The sequence below is a fragment of the Leptinotarsa decemlineata genome, unplaced genomic scaffold, assembly GCF_025532065.1.
Source record: "Leptinotarsa decemlineata unplaced genomic scaffold, Ldec_3_MD MMD2_tig00026282_RagTag_RagTag, whole genome shotgun sequence".
NCBI classification, from domain to species: domain Eukaryota; kingdom Metazoa; phylum Arthropoda; class Insecta; order Coleoptera; family Chrysomelidae; genus Leptinotarsa; species Leptinotarsa decemlineata.
The window spans coordinates 10,305,289-10,320,895 of record NW_027412668.1 but is presented as its reverse complement, the minus strand read 5'-3'; the positions used below and the strand labels follow the sequence as shown (position 1 = coordinate 10,320,895).

General features: G+C 35.9%; 1 protein-coding gene across 1 annotated transcript in view; it reads left to right on the top strand.

Annotated features, from left to right (window-relative positions):
- The window catches only part of LOC111502089 (uncharacterized), a 595,228-nt gene that overhangs the window by 243,801 nt on the left and 335,820 nt on the right, over positions 1-15,607 (top strand). The window lies entirely within an intron of this gene.

The following is a 15,607-nucleotide window of genomic DNA, read 5'->3' as shown; positions in this document are numbered from 1 at the left end:
TACAGAGAGAAGCTCGTCAGGTGACACACAGGCTAATGCAGGGGCAAACCCCAATCAACCAGTCACACGGTACAGAATACTTGAAACTGTACAATGAACTGAAAGCAGATCCAATACTAGGAATGCCCCTGGATAACCAAGTAGAAAGGACTGGCAAAAACGGCCCACCGGTAAAAACGGAAGAAACTTGGCTCAAAGACCAAAGAATGCAACTGTGTCCAGTCTTGGACATAATGCAACTGTGTTCCAGGTAGAAGTAGCGGCCATCGAACACCATATAGGAGAAATAAACAGGCAGAAGGTCACAAATAACACCATTGCCATTTTCTCCGACAGCCAGGTGGCAATTAAGGCTCTCAGCTTATTTCACGTCTTCTCAAGACTGATGGGAAGCTGTCTGAGCGCAGTTAAGGAGCTAGGTACCCAAAATAGGGTCACTTCAGCTTGGGTAACCGAACATGAGGGTCACAAGGGCAATGAGGAGGCGGATGTTCTAGCCCGTAAAGGTGCATCCAAGGCTATGATCGGCACAGAACCCTTCTGCAGGGTAGCGAAAGCATATATAAAGGCATCCATAAATTCATAGATGCAGGATGAATCGATAGATTGGTGCAATAAGCTCCCACGAATGAAGCAGGCGAAAGAGTTCATAAAATAACCATCGCCCAGATTCAGGGAAGACCTGACCTGTTACTTATTTTATTTGTATTTCCTTATATCAATCAATTGTTCATCACTATGTATAAGTTATTTCATTAATATCATTGGTTGTTAGAATTAGACAGATGAAGAAAAATTAATAACTGTCAAGCCAAGTGTTTGAATGCGAAATTGTTTGAATTCGTTTTCAATTTGATTGAGTACTTGACACCTGCTAAACCACAACCGTAAGGTTGAAAGGGTGGTGGCGGGTCTACTAACGACGCATAGCCGACTCAGGAAACATATGAGCAACATAGGACTGAAAGAAGAAACCTAATGCAGGTTTTGTCAAGAAGAGGAAGAAACCGTACTGCATATGGTCTGTGAATGCAAAGCGATAGCAAGGCTGAGACACGCAAGATGCGGGAAAGAGAAACCAGAAGCTGCCAGCTATATGAAGAGGTCAGTGTCAAAGTTATGGAGTCTCATCAAAGAGATCAAGCTGGACAATGAGCTCTAACAACCAAGGAGCATCACAATAGATATAATCTGATCTAATCTAATCTAATCTCACCGGCCATGACTCAGTCCAGCAGCTGTATATGTGTGTAAATCGAAAATTATCAGGAAACTTATTTGAAGTGAATCAATGTGGCATGAATCTCCTTCTATTATATCGCTATAATTGATCATAATTGTAATAGAATTTTATTCATAAATTCGCTTCAAGCTTATCTCACGATATACGTGTCACCATTAAAGTGCGCACCATATGGGAAACTTTTTTTTCGAAATGTTTCGATGAAGTTTAACTTCGGCACTTGTTTGTGCTTTGAATTTAACTTAAAATGATGTGGCCAACTGCGACCCACTGACGTTCAGTGTTTGTCAAATTCAACTTTTTTTTGAAAAAAATTAGAAAAGTGGATTTTTAGATCGAATTTAATAAAAAGGTTCTTGAAAAAGTTGTATCTACGGCAATTTAATATCCATATGCCAAATTTTATGCAACTAGGATAAAGTTAACGTTTTGCTTATTTTTGACAGATATCCCCTTTATTTTAAAAAACAAGTTCGGTTAATTGACATCAATTCATGTATACATAAAAAACTCATCATGGAGATTAACTTTCTGATACATTTTTACTTATACGGACATTTTTAGAGAGAAATTAAAAATGTGATATAAAAATTTTAGCATGACTGTTACAAAGTTTCAATCACTTGGCTATTTTCTTTAACAAACGTCAGTACCTTCAATTTTAAAAAAGCAGACACTTAAACTCAAAAACTGCAATAAGTATTAATGGAATCATCAGCGTTGAAATTACATAAAAATTTCAATATTCAGTATTTACAGATTATTTATAAACACTAACTAGGGCGTAAAGGAAGCTTAATCACGTTGAATAAAATTTTTAAGTAGGTCTTGACAAACAAAATGCATGCTATGGTAGTGTCAAGTTGTTGATTTACTTGTCAAATTTTTAACAGTTATTGTTGCAATAATGTTGTCCCTTCAGGAAAGAATAGAAATAGTTTTAATATGTGATGAGAATACACCATACCGTCAAGTACCTAACATTTTTAATGAACGGCATCCAGGAAAAAATGTTCAACATACTACTGTGCCAAGTCTAATGTCGAAATTCAGAGAAACAGGATACGTATCGAATCAATTCAAGAAAAAGCACACTCCAAGTGAATATGATGAGGAGGTCCAACTTAACATTTGTTTAAAAGTTATTGAACACGGGCAAACGAGCATAACCGATATTATAAAAAATACCGATTACAAGAGAGAAAATTTTTAATAAAGAATAAATTTTGGTCTTACAAGCCGAAATTTATCAACACATTGGAAGAACGAGATTTTGATGTTCGTTTGGGGTTTTCATTCTGATTTCAAGGAGAGACAGAAGAAAATGTAAAGTTTCCGTATGAAATTATATGGACTGATGAGGCAACGTTCTCTTCAAATGGAACGGTGAGTTCTCAAAATTGCCGATGGTGGGCCCAAGAAAATCCCAATTTCACAGTTGAATGTGGTGATCGGTATTCCTTTAAAACTGATGTATGGTGTGGGATACTTAACGACCAAATAATTGGGCCATTTTTCTTTAGGGAAAATTCATCATCCGTCGGTTATCTCAACCTTTTGAATAATGAGGTTAGTGAAGTTTCAGATAATATGCCTTTAAATATAAAATACGACCTATGGTATCAGCTTGATGGCGCACCAATACATCACACGGTTGCTGTAAAACAGTCCCTTCACTGCAGTGACATCTCTAACTGCAAAAAATGCAGTTACAGATGTCAGTAGAAGGACCATAATTTGTATTGGACGTGGAGGACGACATACTGAAATGTAGGCTATAAGTGTTTGACAACCTCATTTAGATCAATAAGTAATTTTTTGTACCCATTTGTATCTTTTATAATATTATTGTTGTTTAAAATTTATAATAATGGAAAGAGTTCTATCGAAATTATTTGCATTTTTTTCAGTTGCCTCTGCTTTTTCGAAATCAAAGGTTTGTTAAAGAAAATAGCCAAGTGATTGAAACTTTGCACCAGTCATGTTAAAATTTTCATAGCAAATTTTTAATTTCTCTCTAAAAATGTCCGTATGAGTGAAAATGTATCAGAAAAGTTGAACTCCATGATGAGTTTGTTATGTATACATGAATTGATGACAATTAACCGAACTTGTTTTTTAAAATAAAGGGGATATCTGTCAAAAATAAGCAAAACGTTAACTTCATCCCAGTTGCATAAAATTTGTCATATGGATATAAAATTGCCGTAGACACAACTTTTCAAGTAACTTTTTGTTAAATTCGATTTAGAAATGCACTTTTTCAATTTGACAAACACTGAACGTCAGTGGATCGCAGTTGGTCGCATCATTTTAAGTTAAATTTAAATCACAAACAAGTGCCAAAGTTGAACTTCATTGAAACTTTTCGAAAAAAAAGTTTCCCATATGATGCGCACTTCAATGTTGACACTGTATATTCATAGCAGTAGATGCTGATTCATGTCATTGAACTTGCCAAAGTATCTTGATATGTATTTTGTCAGCAATTTGCGCAAAAAGCGTTCAGCAAAATAATGGATTGAATGCAAGTTTAATTTTCCACTTTTCAGTTTGTATGTCTAAACCTTCCAGTTTCTGCAAATACAAGAATATTCAGCTACTCAAAGAGGAGGCATTTGCATCCCTTATGTTGGATTATGAATAGAGGCATTCAACTGATCGTCTATTGTCAGAAGAGCTGGCCATATTTGCGAATTTTCAGTCCATTCGGCAGAGGTTAACCCAGTTCAACACCCAGTTTCAAGAATTGTCTCCAACATAGAGACAGATCAATTAGAGTAAAGTTTCTGGGAAAAGTTCAGTTGAACTGGGAAAGTGAAACTTATGAACGGAACTCTTTGATGCACACGAATATGTGAAAAAATTGGAGTGGTTCACAAAACGTAATCTTTATTAAAATGTTTCTATTCCAAAAATCCAGTTTTCATCTGAGAGTTTGGAAGTATGCATTCAGTCCGTAGGCCAGTCAACATTGAAAGCAAATATATTCAAAAGAAATATTTCCGTGATTCACGGTCTCAAAGGTGGCACATGTGCTCGAATGAAATATGGATTGAATAAACCCTCCTCAAGAAAGAATTCAGTCGAATCCTAGTAACAATCCGCCGTCAAACATTCTTAAATCTTGAATACACTACCGGAATATTCCCAGCGGTCATATTTTGATTCATTTTATGGGTGCTTTTGCCGCTCAACGTGGCGGTTCGTTAGAGAAAACTTGAAACTCAAACGGCAGTCGTTTTGATTCTGCTTTGTGATTCGATCCGATTGATGTCGAATGTTCTCTCTTGGTCTGTGCCGAAAGTTCAACTTACCTCGTTAGTTGCCTGCTATTTTATCGAGAAACTCCAGAGGGCGGATTGATTTATCCCAACATTTTTTTCTGTCGACTCTCGAGAAAGGCAAACTTCTCCACGTAATTGTTTTTTTTTTCTGTCGATACGGAGAATAATACGGACTTATGGAATCGAGTTGGGGTTTATTTATTGTCTTTCAGGCCGAAGTAATGGAAATGGTTTCCAATTTAGGTGAGAAATAGCTGAAAATTTGTTGGAGAAATTAACATTTCCAAACAACGTCTAAATCAATCCTGTTTCAGTATGCCGGTTTGAAAAAATCATGTAACTGTAACTCATAAATCCATAATCGATACTAATATTCCTGTGCAAGTTTATGAGGATGTATGTATGTATGTATGTTTGTGGTTTTTCGTGACTAAACCACTCAACTGAGTTAGATGAAACTTTACAAGAATACAGCTCATACACTAGAATAACTTGTAATTTTTTGGCGAAAAACAACACCGTAATCACGCTTCAGCCACCAAAGTCACCAGATTTGCTCCCTTGTGACTTTTTTCTGTTTCCGAAATTGGAGAGAAACAAGAAAAGATGGTGTTTCGCTGCGATTCAAGAAATGGAAACCAAATCGCCGAGGTAGCTCAAGGACATACCAGAAAGTGCATATTAGAACTGTTTCGAGAATTGGAAAAAACTCTGACAAAAGATGATTTTGTGTGAGGGGGATAACTTCGAAGGGAACGAATGGGAAACTGATGAATAAATGAATATTTTTGTGAAAAATTAAAATTCACCCCAATTTCTGAACAGACAACGTATAATAATAATAATAATAACCTCTGGTCAAGCTAGAGTTAAAACAAAGTGGGTCACTTTCAGAAGGGATGTATTTCAGGGCGATTACCTCATTCCCCTTCTTTTCTGCATCTCACTATTGCCATCATGCGTTACGCTCAGAAATACTCGAGAAGATAACTGTGGCACCCCCGGAAACCGGAGGCACAAGGTCACCCATTTGTTTTATATGCATGATCTTGAACTTTATGCCTCTGGAGAGAAGGATCTCCATCAGTCCTTGAGGGTGGTGAAAGAGTACACTCATGCTATCGATATGGAATTCGGGATAGACAAATGTGCAATGGTCCATCTCCAAAGGGAACGATGCGGGGACTACGGAGATGAAAGCATCCTACACCATTTGGATACCGGAGAGACGTATACTCACCCCGGGATGGAACAACGTCACTCACAAGAGATAACAGCAGTGAAGAACAGGTATCAGCACAATTTTTGACAGATCTAGTTATCCCAACCGTCGGTGGAGAACAAAGTTGCTGCAACAAATACGCTTGCCGTTCCAATCTTACTCTACTCGTTTGGAGTAGTGAAGTGGACTTGGGAGAAGCTGTGTCAACTCGACGTGAAGATCCGAAAAATGATGCATCTCTATAGGAGTTTGCATCCCAAATCGTCTGTTCCACAGTTGTACTTCTCCCGACAACAGGGAGGCCGTGGATTTTTGAGTTTGGAGTATCTACAGATCAGAATGGAATATAGCCTGTAAAGTCGTCAGAAGTTCGGATCCCCTTCTCTGCATTGTCCGTGACCATAAGAGAGCAAGAATTGGAGCATTTCTCTTTAGAGCAGCTGAACTCGGTTTAGTTTTCGACACTGAACGTTATGACCACATCTCTGTCACCGCCTTGAAACCCGTTCAGCAAAAAGCTCATATAAAAGCTGCAAGGGTAAGCCAATGCATGGGGTCTTCTTCAATAACATTGGAGACCTTGGCTTATCAAAGTGCCTAACTTTTGCTTTCCTCAGGGCGAGTGGGCTGGAGTCGAAAACTGAGGGATTCATCATGGCTTGTCAGGATGGTGTCTTCAACACCTTAGTCTACCGCAGTCGCGTAATGGGTATAGATGTTCCTGACACAATGTGCAGGGCTTGTCGCGAGGCGCCCGAGACTCTAATGCACTTGCTATCAGCATGTCCAGCATATTCGGCCTCGGCCTATATCCATCGACATAACGCGGCCATGAGAGTGATATAATAGCATCTACGGCACTCTTACGGTATTGACGAAACACCGGTGTTGCCATACGCTCCAGGGGATATTGAAGTCGTTGTGGGGAACAAGAAGTGCTGAATTTATTGGAGCTATCCGTTCTCCACCCTCAGGCTCATACAAGCTAATAAGCCTGATGTAATCCTTCTCGACCACCATAGCAAGATTATATTTGTCGTGGAGTTTTCAGCTCCTGGCGAGACGACTATAGTCCGAAAAGAGGAGGAAAAACGGATAAAATTTCGAGATTTTATCTTCGAACTTATCAGACTCTATCCATACCACTCTGTCAAGATGATTTTTCGTATTATTGGAGTACTTGGTGTAATTATGCCTTTTCTACTCTCGAATATTAAAATCATATCGGCTTGCCGCAGTAAGGCAGAAATCTTAGCCGACAGATGCAGAAGGCTGTCATTCTTGGCTCACTGCGCATATTTCGATAATAATAATTCAATTTCCCACCAATTATAATAAAGATATGATTAACAAAAAAAAATTTTGACCCACATATATCGGGGTATGAAAACAGCAGTAGGAAAAGGGCACATTGATTCAGATAGCAGAAGATATCGCTTCTGTTCTATCATCACGGCTGGAAAAGATGATGACAAAGGATTTCACAGCGTAATGACTAATTTGAAGTCAACAGTTTACTTTGAAAATATTGTTGATACAAATTGCGACATTGTAAGAGAAAGAACATCTGTATATTTCTTTTGTGGGTCTAGGAATAATAAGCAGTATTTGACGGCGAATGTTCAGATTATAAACGTTTGTCCTGTACTCCAATTTCTTATGAAGATAGGGTGGTTGCTTGATTTGAATATGCTGTGAAACATACACGCCATATGATGACGTCGCCTATTGTGAATATTGAGCCACTTCAGTTGTTCAAGTTTTTCCGATATAGATATTCGACTGAATTTACGTATACCATATACAAGTCGAGCACATAAATTTTGCACTTTTTGTATTCGACGGGTATATTGAAACTAGTTTCATTCTTATGAAACCTTATAAAAGCCAAAAATTTTGACCCTGGGGTCTCAGATCACTACGGACAAATAGCAGAGTGTCAGCTCACCTAAAGTGAAGAGAAAACAATTAAATCAACAAGACACACCTATATAAAAATCACGGAAAACTCTCTGAACGAATTTAAATTCCATCTCTCCTACTCAGATTTTAACATCGACTTCTCAGAAGATATAGATATTATGTTCGATAGCTTCTTGGAAAACTACTTGTGGTGGTTCAACTGTTCATTCGTGGAAAAAGCGCATGTAGCAGAAAATAGATCAATTAATTTTCAGAAAATCTGACACAAAAGAGAAAAAACCTCCATAACATAGATTAGCTACGCAAAAGGGTACCAGATGAACACATTGAAATAAATATGAGGAGCTCAAAAAAGAGGTTGGAGAACAGAACGCGGATGAAAAAAGGCCTTTTATGGCAAAATCATAGAAGCATCCCAAAATAAAACTAAAACGGTGTGTAATATAGTAAATTCGTTCAAAAGCAAACAATCGAAAAATATCAAAGCAATAATCTATAATGGAAAAACCTCAACTCAACCGCTAGATATGGCCTCTGCCTTTGGCCACCATCTATCAACAACAGGTGAAGGAAACCTATTCGATCATTTTGGTTCAGAACTGTCAACGACCTGTACAACAAGATAGAGCACATGCGAATCCATGTTTTTTAAACCTGTCACTGAAAGTGAAGATGCGGAAATAATTCATCATTTACAAAACAAACCGGTCCGGATAAAATTCCAGTTCCAGTTATTAAACAATCCGTTTTTATTATTGCACCAACTTTTGCACATATCATTAACTCCTCAATCACCCAAGGGATATTCCCTTCGAGCTTGAAGTTAACCTCGATGATTATGATTTACAAAAAAAAACGACCCTTGCTATATTGAAAACTACAGAGCCATTGCTCTCCTTAGTATTTTCTCCAAAATTATCGAGAAGGTGGTCGCAAATAAGGTGACGAATTTTCTAGAAGCTCGAAAATTAATAAGTGGTAACCAACACGGCTTCAGAAGAGGTCACTCAACAGAAACCGGGATAATAGACTGCGTTCAGTCTATATATGACATTATGGATGTTGGCGAATATATAATTTCAATAATGTTTGACCTTACTAGAGCCTTTGATACTGTCAATAGCTATTTTGTTTCAGAGAAACTGCGTAGCCTAGGTATTCAAGGTAATATTAAAAATTGGTTTACATCCTTCCTAAAACGAAGGAAATTCGTAGTAAAAGTTGACGAAGTCATTTCAGATGAATTCGACATTGAAATATGAACTCCACAAGGAAGCGTCTTTGGTCCTCTGATTTTTTTGATTTTTATAAATGATCTTTCTGATTACATATCATGGGGAAAGTTCTGATGTATGCCGACGACACATGTATACTTGTTTTAGATATATCCGATGTTCTAGGTTGTAAATCCGTCCTGAATGTGTATAATGCATTCGCCTATTTAGCTATTTCGTATGGCATAGTAGTATGGAGACAAGCTCAGGATATCCAACGAATTTTCATACTCCAAAAGAGAATCATACGGCGCATCAACAATCTTTCTTACCAGACTTCCTGCATAGACACCTCCAAAAAAAAACTATATTTTGACAGTTACGTGCATATGCACATACCTCATAAAGCTACTCACATATACTTTTATAAACAGGGAGAACCTCATCAAACATAGTGACAAGCATGATTATAACACCAGAAATAAAGATAATTTATGGATAAGTAAATGTGAGCATTCATTTTATAAAAACTCGCAAATTGTGGCAGGTAGCTATTTCTACAATGAGTTACCCACGTCATTGAAAAAATTAAATTCCTGAGGATTTTCAAGAGTAAGCTGAGAGAGCTTATGATAACAGAATGCTTCTATGACTAGAATAAATTCGCAACTGGTTATTCTCTTATACAATCGCAGCTGGTTATTCTCTTATACAATCCGTTTTTAATTTGTTTTCATGTTCATTGCTTTTTTTTATTTTTCATGTATGTATTTCTGTGTTCATGTGATTTTACAATGTCTATTTTTTCTTTATTAAAAGACTAGTCTAATCTGTTAATGTTAGCAGGAAAAAGACTTAATGAAATTTGAATTTCAATTTGAATTTGAATTCCATCCCGCATCATGCACATCCACTTCCGCAATACATGGCATGAAGTCATAGCTCGGTTGGGATGAACAAATGATCAAACAATCGTAAAATGGTTTGACGTGACAAGTGATGATAGTGCTAATCATAACTAATAGCTACGAAAACGGATTCCGATACGATTGTTTCGACCAAATGGCGCTGATCTATTAGAGGAACGTGCATGAATATCAGTTGAAACGCCAATCAACAAGCGATGATTATTATTTCAGACCAGAATCGAATTGAAGGGATGATGAATGTAATTCCTTCGTGTTATATTTCCGTGACTGATTGCTTTCCTTCCGCTCAAGAGCTTTGAAGAGCTGCGGAAACTCAAATCGAGTCTTTCATGCCAACATGGTTTTGTACAAAGATAACTTCATTTTCTTGATCCTCTTAAATTGGAGTTCAACCGAATTCGCTGATTAGGGAATTAATTTATCATCGGGTGTTTGGGGTGCCAGAGACAGCTGTTTTTGCAAGATTTCAGGGTTTGTAGTCTGAGGTGAGTGTATCCGCAAATGAATAATAATGTGGAAAGGAGGAAAATACTTCATCTGTAACGACACGATATGAAAAACATGATCGAAGTAATATATTGGCTATTCAGCAATTTATTTGTGCAGAGATGGTCAAATTGAACACTTTTAATATGACAATGATATAATAATATACAAATATAATAATAAAATAATAATGTTAATTCAGATTCAAATCACAAAAATAAATAACTAAAGTAATACATACAGTTGAATGAACATCATAGAAACCACAGAAGCATCATATGTTGCTTGTATGTGGTGAAAAGGATATCCAAAGGAAAAAAATTAATATATGATAAATATTAAAGTATGAGAATGAATTATATAAAAGGGATTTGTATATGAGAATAAACTACTTAATATATGAAATTAAAAACACATAAGATAATATAAAATCACAAATATGAGTATAAATATAAAAAGTTGTCAGTTTTGACATATAATATCATTTAAATATGAAATCATACAAACATACAAACATAAAACTAAAATGACAATTAAGTATAAAATCACAATTGTAAAATACGCGTACTAGTAATAATATATTATAAAAACATGTTAAAATCGATATGGATGTTGTTGAAAATGGATGTGATATATATTTACAAAACGATAGTGCCCATATATATATATATATACATACACACATACATATATGAGCATATATGAATTACAGAATTGTAAGTGGACAATATAGCAAAGGTACGTATGGTTTTTTCCCATCTACTCGAATAGACGTAGTCTCTAACTTTAAAGAATATGTTCTTTCAAATCTTTTTTGAAGCGATTGATATTTGAGATAGATTGTATATTTTCAGGAATTCGGTTGTAGAGTTTAGGCGCAAAGTAAGTAAATGATCTTTGAGTAACGACCCTGACCATTAGAGGTGTAGTATACTGATCTTTCTGGCGGTTGTATTACTGATGTGAAGGAAGCGATGCCGTATGTCTATTTGTATGATATTTAATGCTAAAGCATGAAAAATACAACTGTCGTATGTCTAACAGACGAGTTTCGATGTATAATCTATTAGAGGGATACCTACCATTTTTAGAGAATATTAATTTAAGAAAACGCCTTTGCATAATTTCAATTTGAGAAATATGACTATTCAATGCTCCAACCCAAACTACTATTCCATAGCGGATACGACTTTCCACCAGCGAGTAGTATAAAGTTTCGAGATATTTTAGAGGTGGGAGTTCTTTGAGTTTCCCAAATTTTAATAGAATGGTCCTCAATTCATTGACTTCACCGTCAGTAGTTTATTAATCAGCCAATATTTCATGAGGAAGAATTCTGACTCAACTTTTATTTTCAAGGATTTCCAGTTATCTGCTTTGTAAAAGATAGCAGTATCATCTGCGAATCCGACTATGTTACCGTTGCCTAATGCGAAAATTCCGTTTATATATATATACAGGGTCCTGCAACAGTGGCGCGGTGTTCCATATCTCTATATAGGAAGCAGATAGGAATCTAATTTTCTATAATATTACCTGATTGCTCGAGCTCGACAAAATAAAAATATTGGCGGTCACACAGGGTGTTCGATTTTTTCTGGGCGGATCCCAACTGTGTCTTTTTAAATGGCAACCTATATTTTTTATCGCTTTTTCGGTTTCTTCATAGAAAATAAAATAAACTTTATGTATATCTGCACTTCGAAAATATTGATGGTTTTCGAGATATCTAGCATGACAGGTTTTTTTTTCCAATATTCGTCACTCAGAATATTTGAAATTATAAAGTGGTGCCAAGTCCAGTTGAATTTTTTTTTGGTCGAATATTCTACATTAGTAACTCTCTCAAACGATATATCTGAAATCGACCTGTGATATACAGGGTATGAAAAACCGCTTGCCAAATATTGTAAATGAAAATTTGCAAAATCTTCCTTATATTAAATGGAACACCCTGTATATTATTGATCCATAAGAAGCGCCAACGAAACCTCTACAAATTTCATTAAGTATTCCCTATGGCTAAGTTCAATAGTTTTTCTTAAATGAGCATTTCTTTCGAAAAATGGTCATTTTTTCAAAGCGAAATCCATTTGACGACTGATAAGAATATACAAAAAATACCCTTTCCTTAAAATATCGCCCATTCCTAAAATTACCTGTTGCTAGATAAACAAGTTGCGAATTACACCACAAAATGGACGTTCTTGAATAGTTACAATAATTTCAAAAATCTCGGAATTTGTGCCATATTCTTTCGGTCTAAAACAACCTTTCAGCGAATGAAATATTTATTGGAAATCAAGTAGTCTGGCAAATGACAGAACAAAATATTTGGCTGCAAATGAATATTGAAATTTTTAGTCAATCGTGAAGTTGAACTGTCGGTATAATTTCATCAGAATGTTGTTATCAAAAAGTGATTTGATTGATATGATTTTCATATTAGGTGAATCAGACAGGAATTGTTTATTGGCAAGTAGAATTTATTCTCAACGGTATCCAGATAGAAGGCATCCAGATGAAAGATCTTTCCGAAAGGTCTTGGGACGATTCGTTGAAACTGGATCTATTAATTATTCCAAACATGAGTGCATCAAGCCAGCTACTAATGAAGATAATGAATTGCAAGTTCTTCTTGCTGTTGAAGAAGATCCTAGTAGGAGTCAACGACAAATTGGGGAAATAGTGGATATAAGTGAGAGATCAGTGCAACGAGTATTGAAGAAACATCGCTTGCATCCATACCACGTTCAGTTACATCAAGAACTACTGTATGCTGATTTCGAGAAAAGAGTGAGATTTTGCAATTGGGCCATGAACAAAATTCGTCGAAACGAATATTTTTTCAATAATATTTTATGGTCGGATGAATCGACATTCCATAAAAATGGATTTGTAAATCGACATAATTACCATTATTATGCGACAGAAAATCCTCACTTATTGAGACAGGTGGATTATCAACATAGGTGGTCGATAAATGTCTGGGGAGGCATCATTGGAGAATATGTAATTGGTCCATACTTTTTTGAGGGACATATGAATGGTGCAATGTATCTCAATTTCTTACGAAATGATTTACCAGGTTTGTTAGATGATATTCCTCTTGACCTCCGCAATAGAATGTGGTTACAACATGATGGTGCACCTGCTCACTATTCGGCAGAAGTGAGAGATCATCTAAATGAAGTATTTCCCAATAAATGGATAGGACGGAATGGGCCTGTACGGTGGCCCGCTAGATCACCAGATTTGACGAAACTAGATTTTTTCTTATGGGGATACATGAAAAATATGGTTTACGTTGAGCCACCAACTTCTCCCGAAAATATGCGACTAAGAATAACGAATGCTTTTCGCAGCATTACACCAGCTGTCTTGCGCAGGGTAGAACAGTCTTTCAAACATAGACTTCAGCTCTGCATTCAAGAAAATGGAAGACATGTTGAACATATTTTATAAAAGTTTCATTATCAACCTTAATTAAACTCCCCCTTTTGTAGTTTTGTAATTTGCCAGTTGACAAATTTGAATATCTAGAACTCAAGCTCTGAATGAATATAATAACATGAAAAAAATAGTTATTTATAATGTTTCTTTCTTTTAACTTGTTTGGTTTGATATTGCACGATTTATGAGTGAAATTCTGCATCCAATGAAAAAATAATTTTCCATTTAGCAGAAAGTGATAGGTACATACATTTATTTCGTTAAAAAATATTTGTTTGGACACCTTCTAATGTACAAAATTGAAACAAGATATCTTTCGTATATTTTTATCAGTCGTCAAATGGATTTCGCTTTGAAAAAATGACCATTTTTCGAAAGAAATGCTCATTTAAGAAAAACTATTGCACTTAGCCATAGGGAATACTTAATGAAATTTGTAGAGGTTTCGTTGGCGCTTCTTATGGATCAATAATATACAGGGTGTTCCATTTAATCTAAGGAAGATTTTGCAAATTTTCATTTACAATATTTGGCAAGCGGTTTTTCATACCCTGTATATCACAGGTCGATTTCAGATATATCGTTTGAGAGAGTTACCAATGTAGAATATTCGACCAAAAAAAAATTTCAACTGGACTTGGCACCACTTTATAATTTCAAATATTCTGAGTGACGAATATTGGAAAAAAAAACCTGTCATGCTAGATATCTCGAAAACCGTCAATATTTTCGAAGTGCAGATATGCATAAAGTTTATTTTATTTTCTATGAAGAAACCGAAAAAGCGATAAAAAATATAGGTTGCCATTCAAAAAGACACAGTTGGGATCCGCCCAGAAAAAATCGAACACCCTGTGTGACCGCCAATATTTTTATTTTGTCGAGCTCGAGCAATAAGGTAATATTATAGAAAATTAGATTCCTATCTGCTTCCTATATAGAGATATGGAACACCGCGCCACTGTTGCAGGACCCTGTATATATATATATATATATATATATATATATATATATATATATATATATATATATATATATATATATATATATATATATATAAAGATGTTATTGAGTGTGTATGATATAAATCAAAAGGGAAAATTTGTGGACAGAACACTCAAAAAATGAAGGCAAACCGCGGACACGTGTTTCTGGCTATTGGCCTCATCAACGCGGTGCAGCCAATTGCAAAGATGGACTGCAACTAGTTAACAAAAATGAAAAACTTCACATATGCACGGTGTCACCAACAGGAGCTAACCGCACATTCGTGGTTTCAATTTCACCACGCAGGTAGCTATAGCTGCCTACGTGGTGATGTTAGATGATGCCTGGGAATGCTAGGTCTTCTAATTGAAACCACAAATGTGCGGTAAGCTCCTGTTGGTGACACTGTGCATATGTGAAGTTTTTCATTTTTGTTAATGAAGACACAGACTGGTTTTGCTTTCATTCAAGGCCTCAGTTTACTTTTGAAGTTAGAGTGAGTATAGCATCTTGGGTTGACATTTTTTCTCTAAATTCGAATCGATCGTTGGAAATCAGATTGTATCTATCAAGGAAAGAGATAAGCCTTTTTTTGATAATCTTTTCGAAAATCTTCGAGAGATGAGTGACTAAGGAGATAGGATGATAATTTGTGATAATAGATGTATCCCCTTTCTCAAGCAGTGGAGTAACAATGGTTTTTTTGAAATCACAGGGGTAAACACCTTTCTCCACACATCGGTTGAGAATATGAGTAAGTATTTTGAGCTCGAAAATTGTGTTTTTAAGTTCCGTCGGGTCAGTTGGTTCAAAGAGGAAAGAATGTAAGATCGATGTTCTTTTGATTTCGAAATTTGTATTGT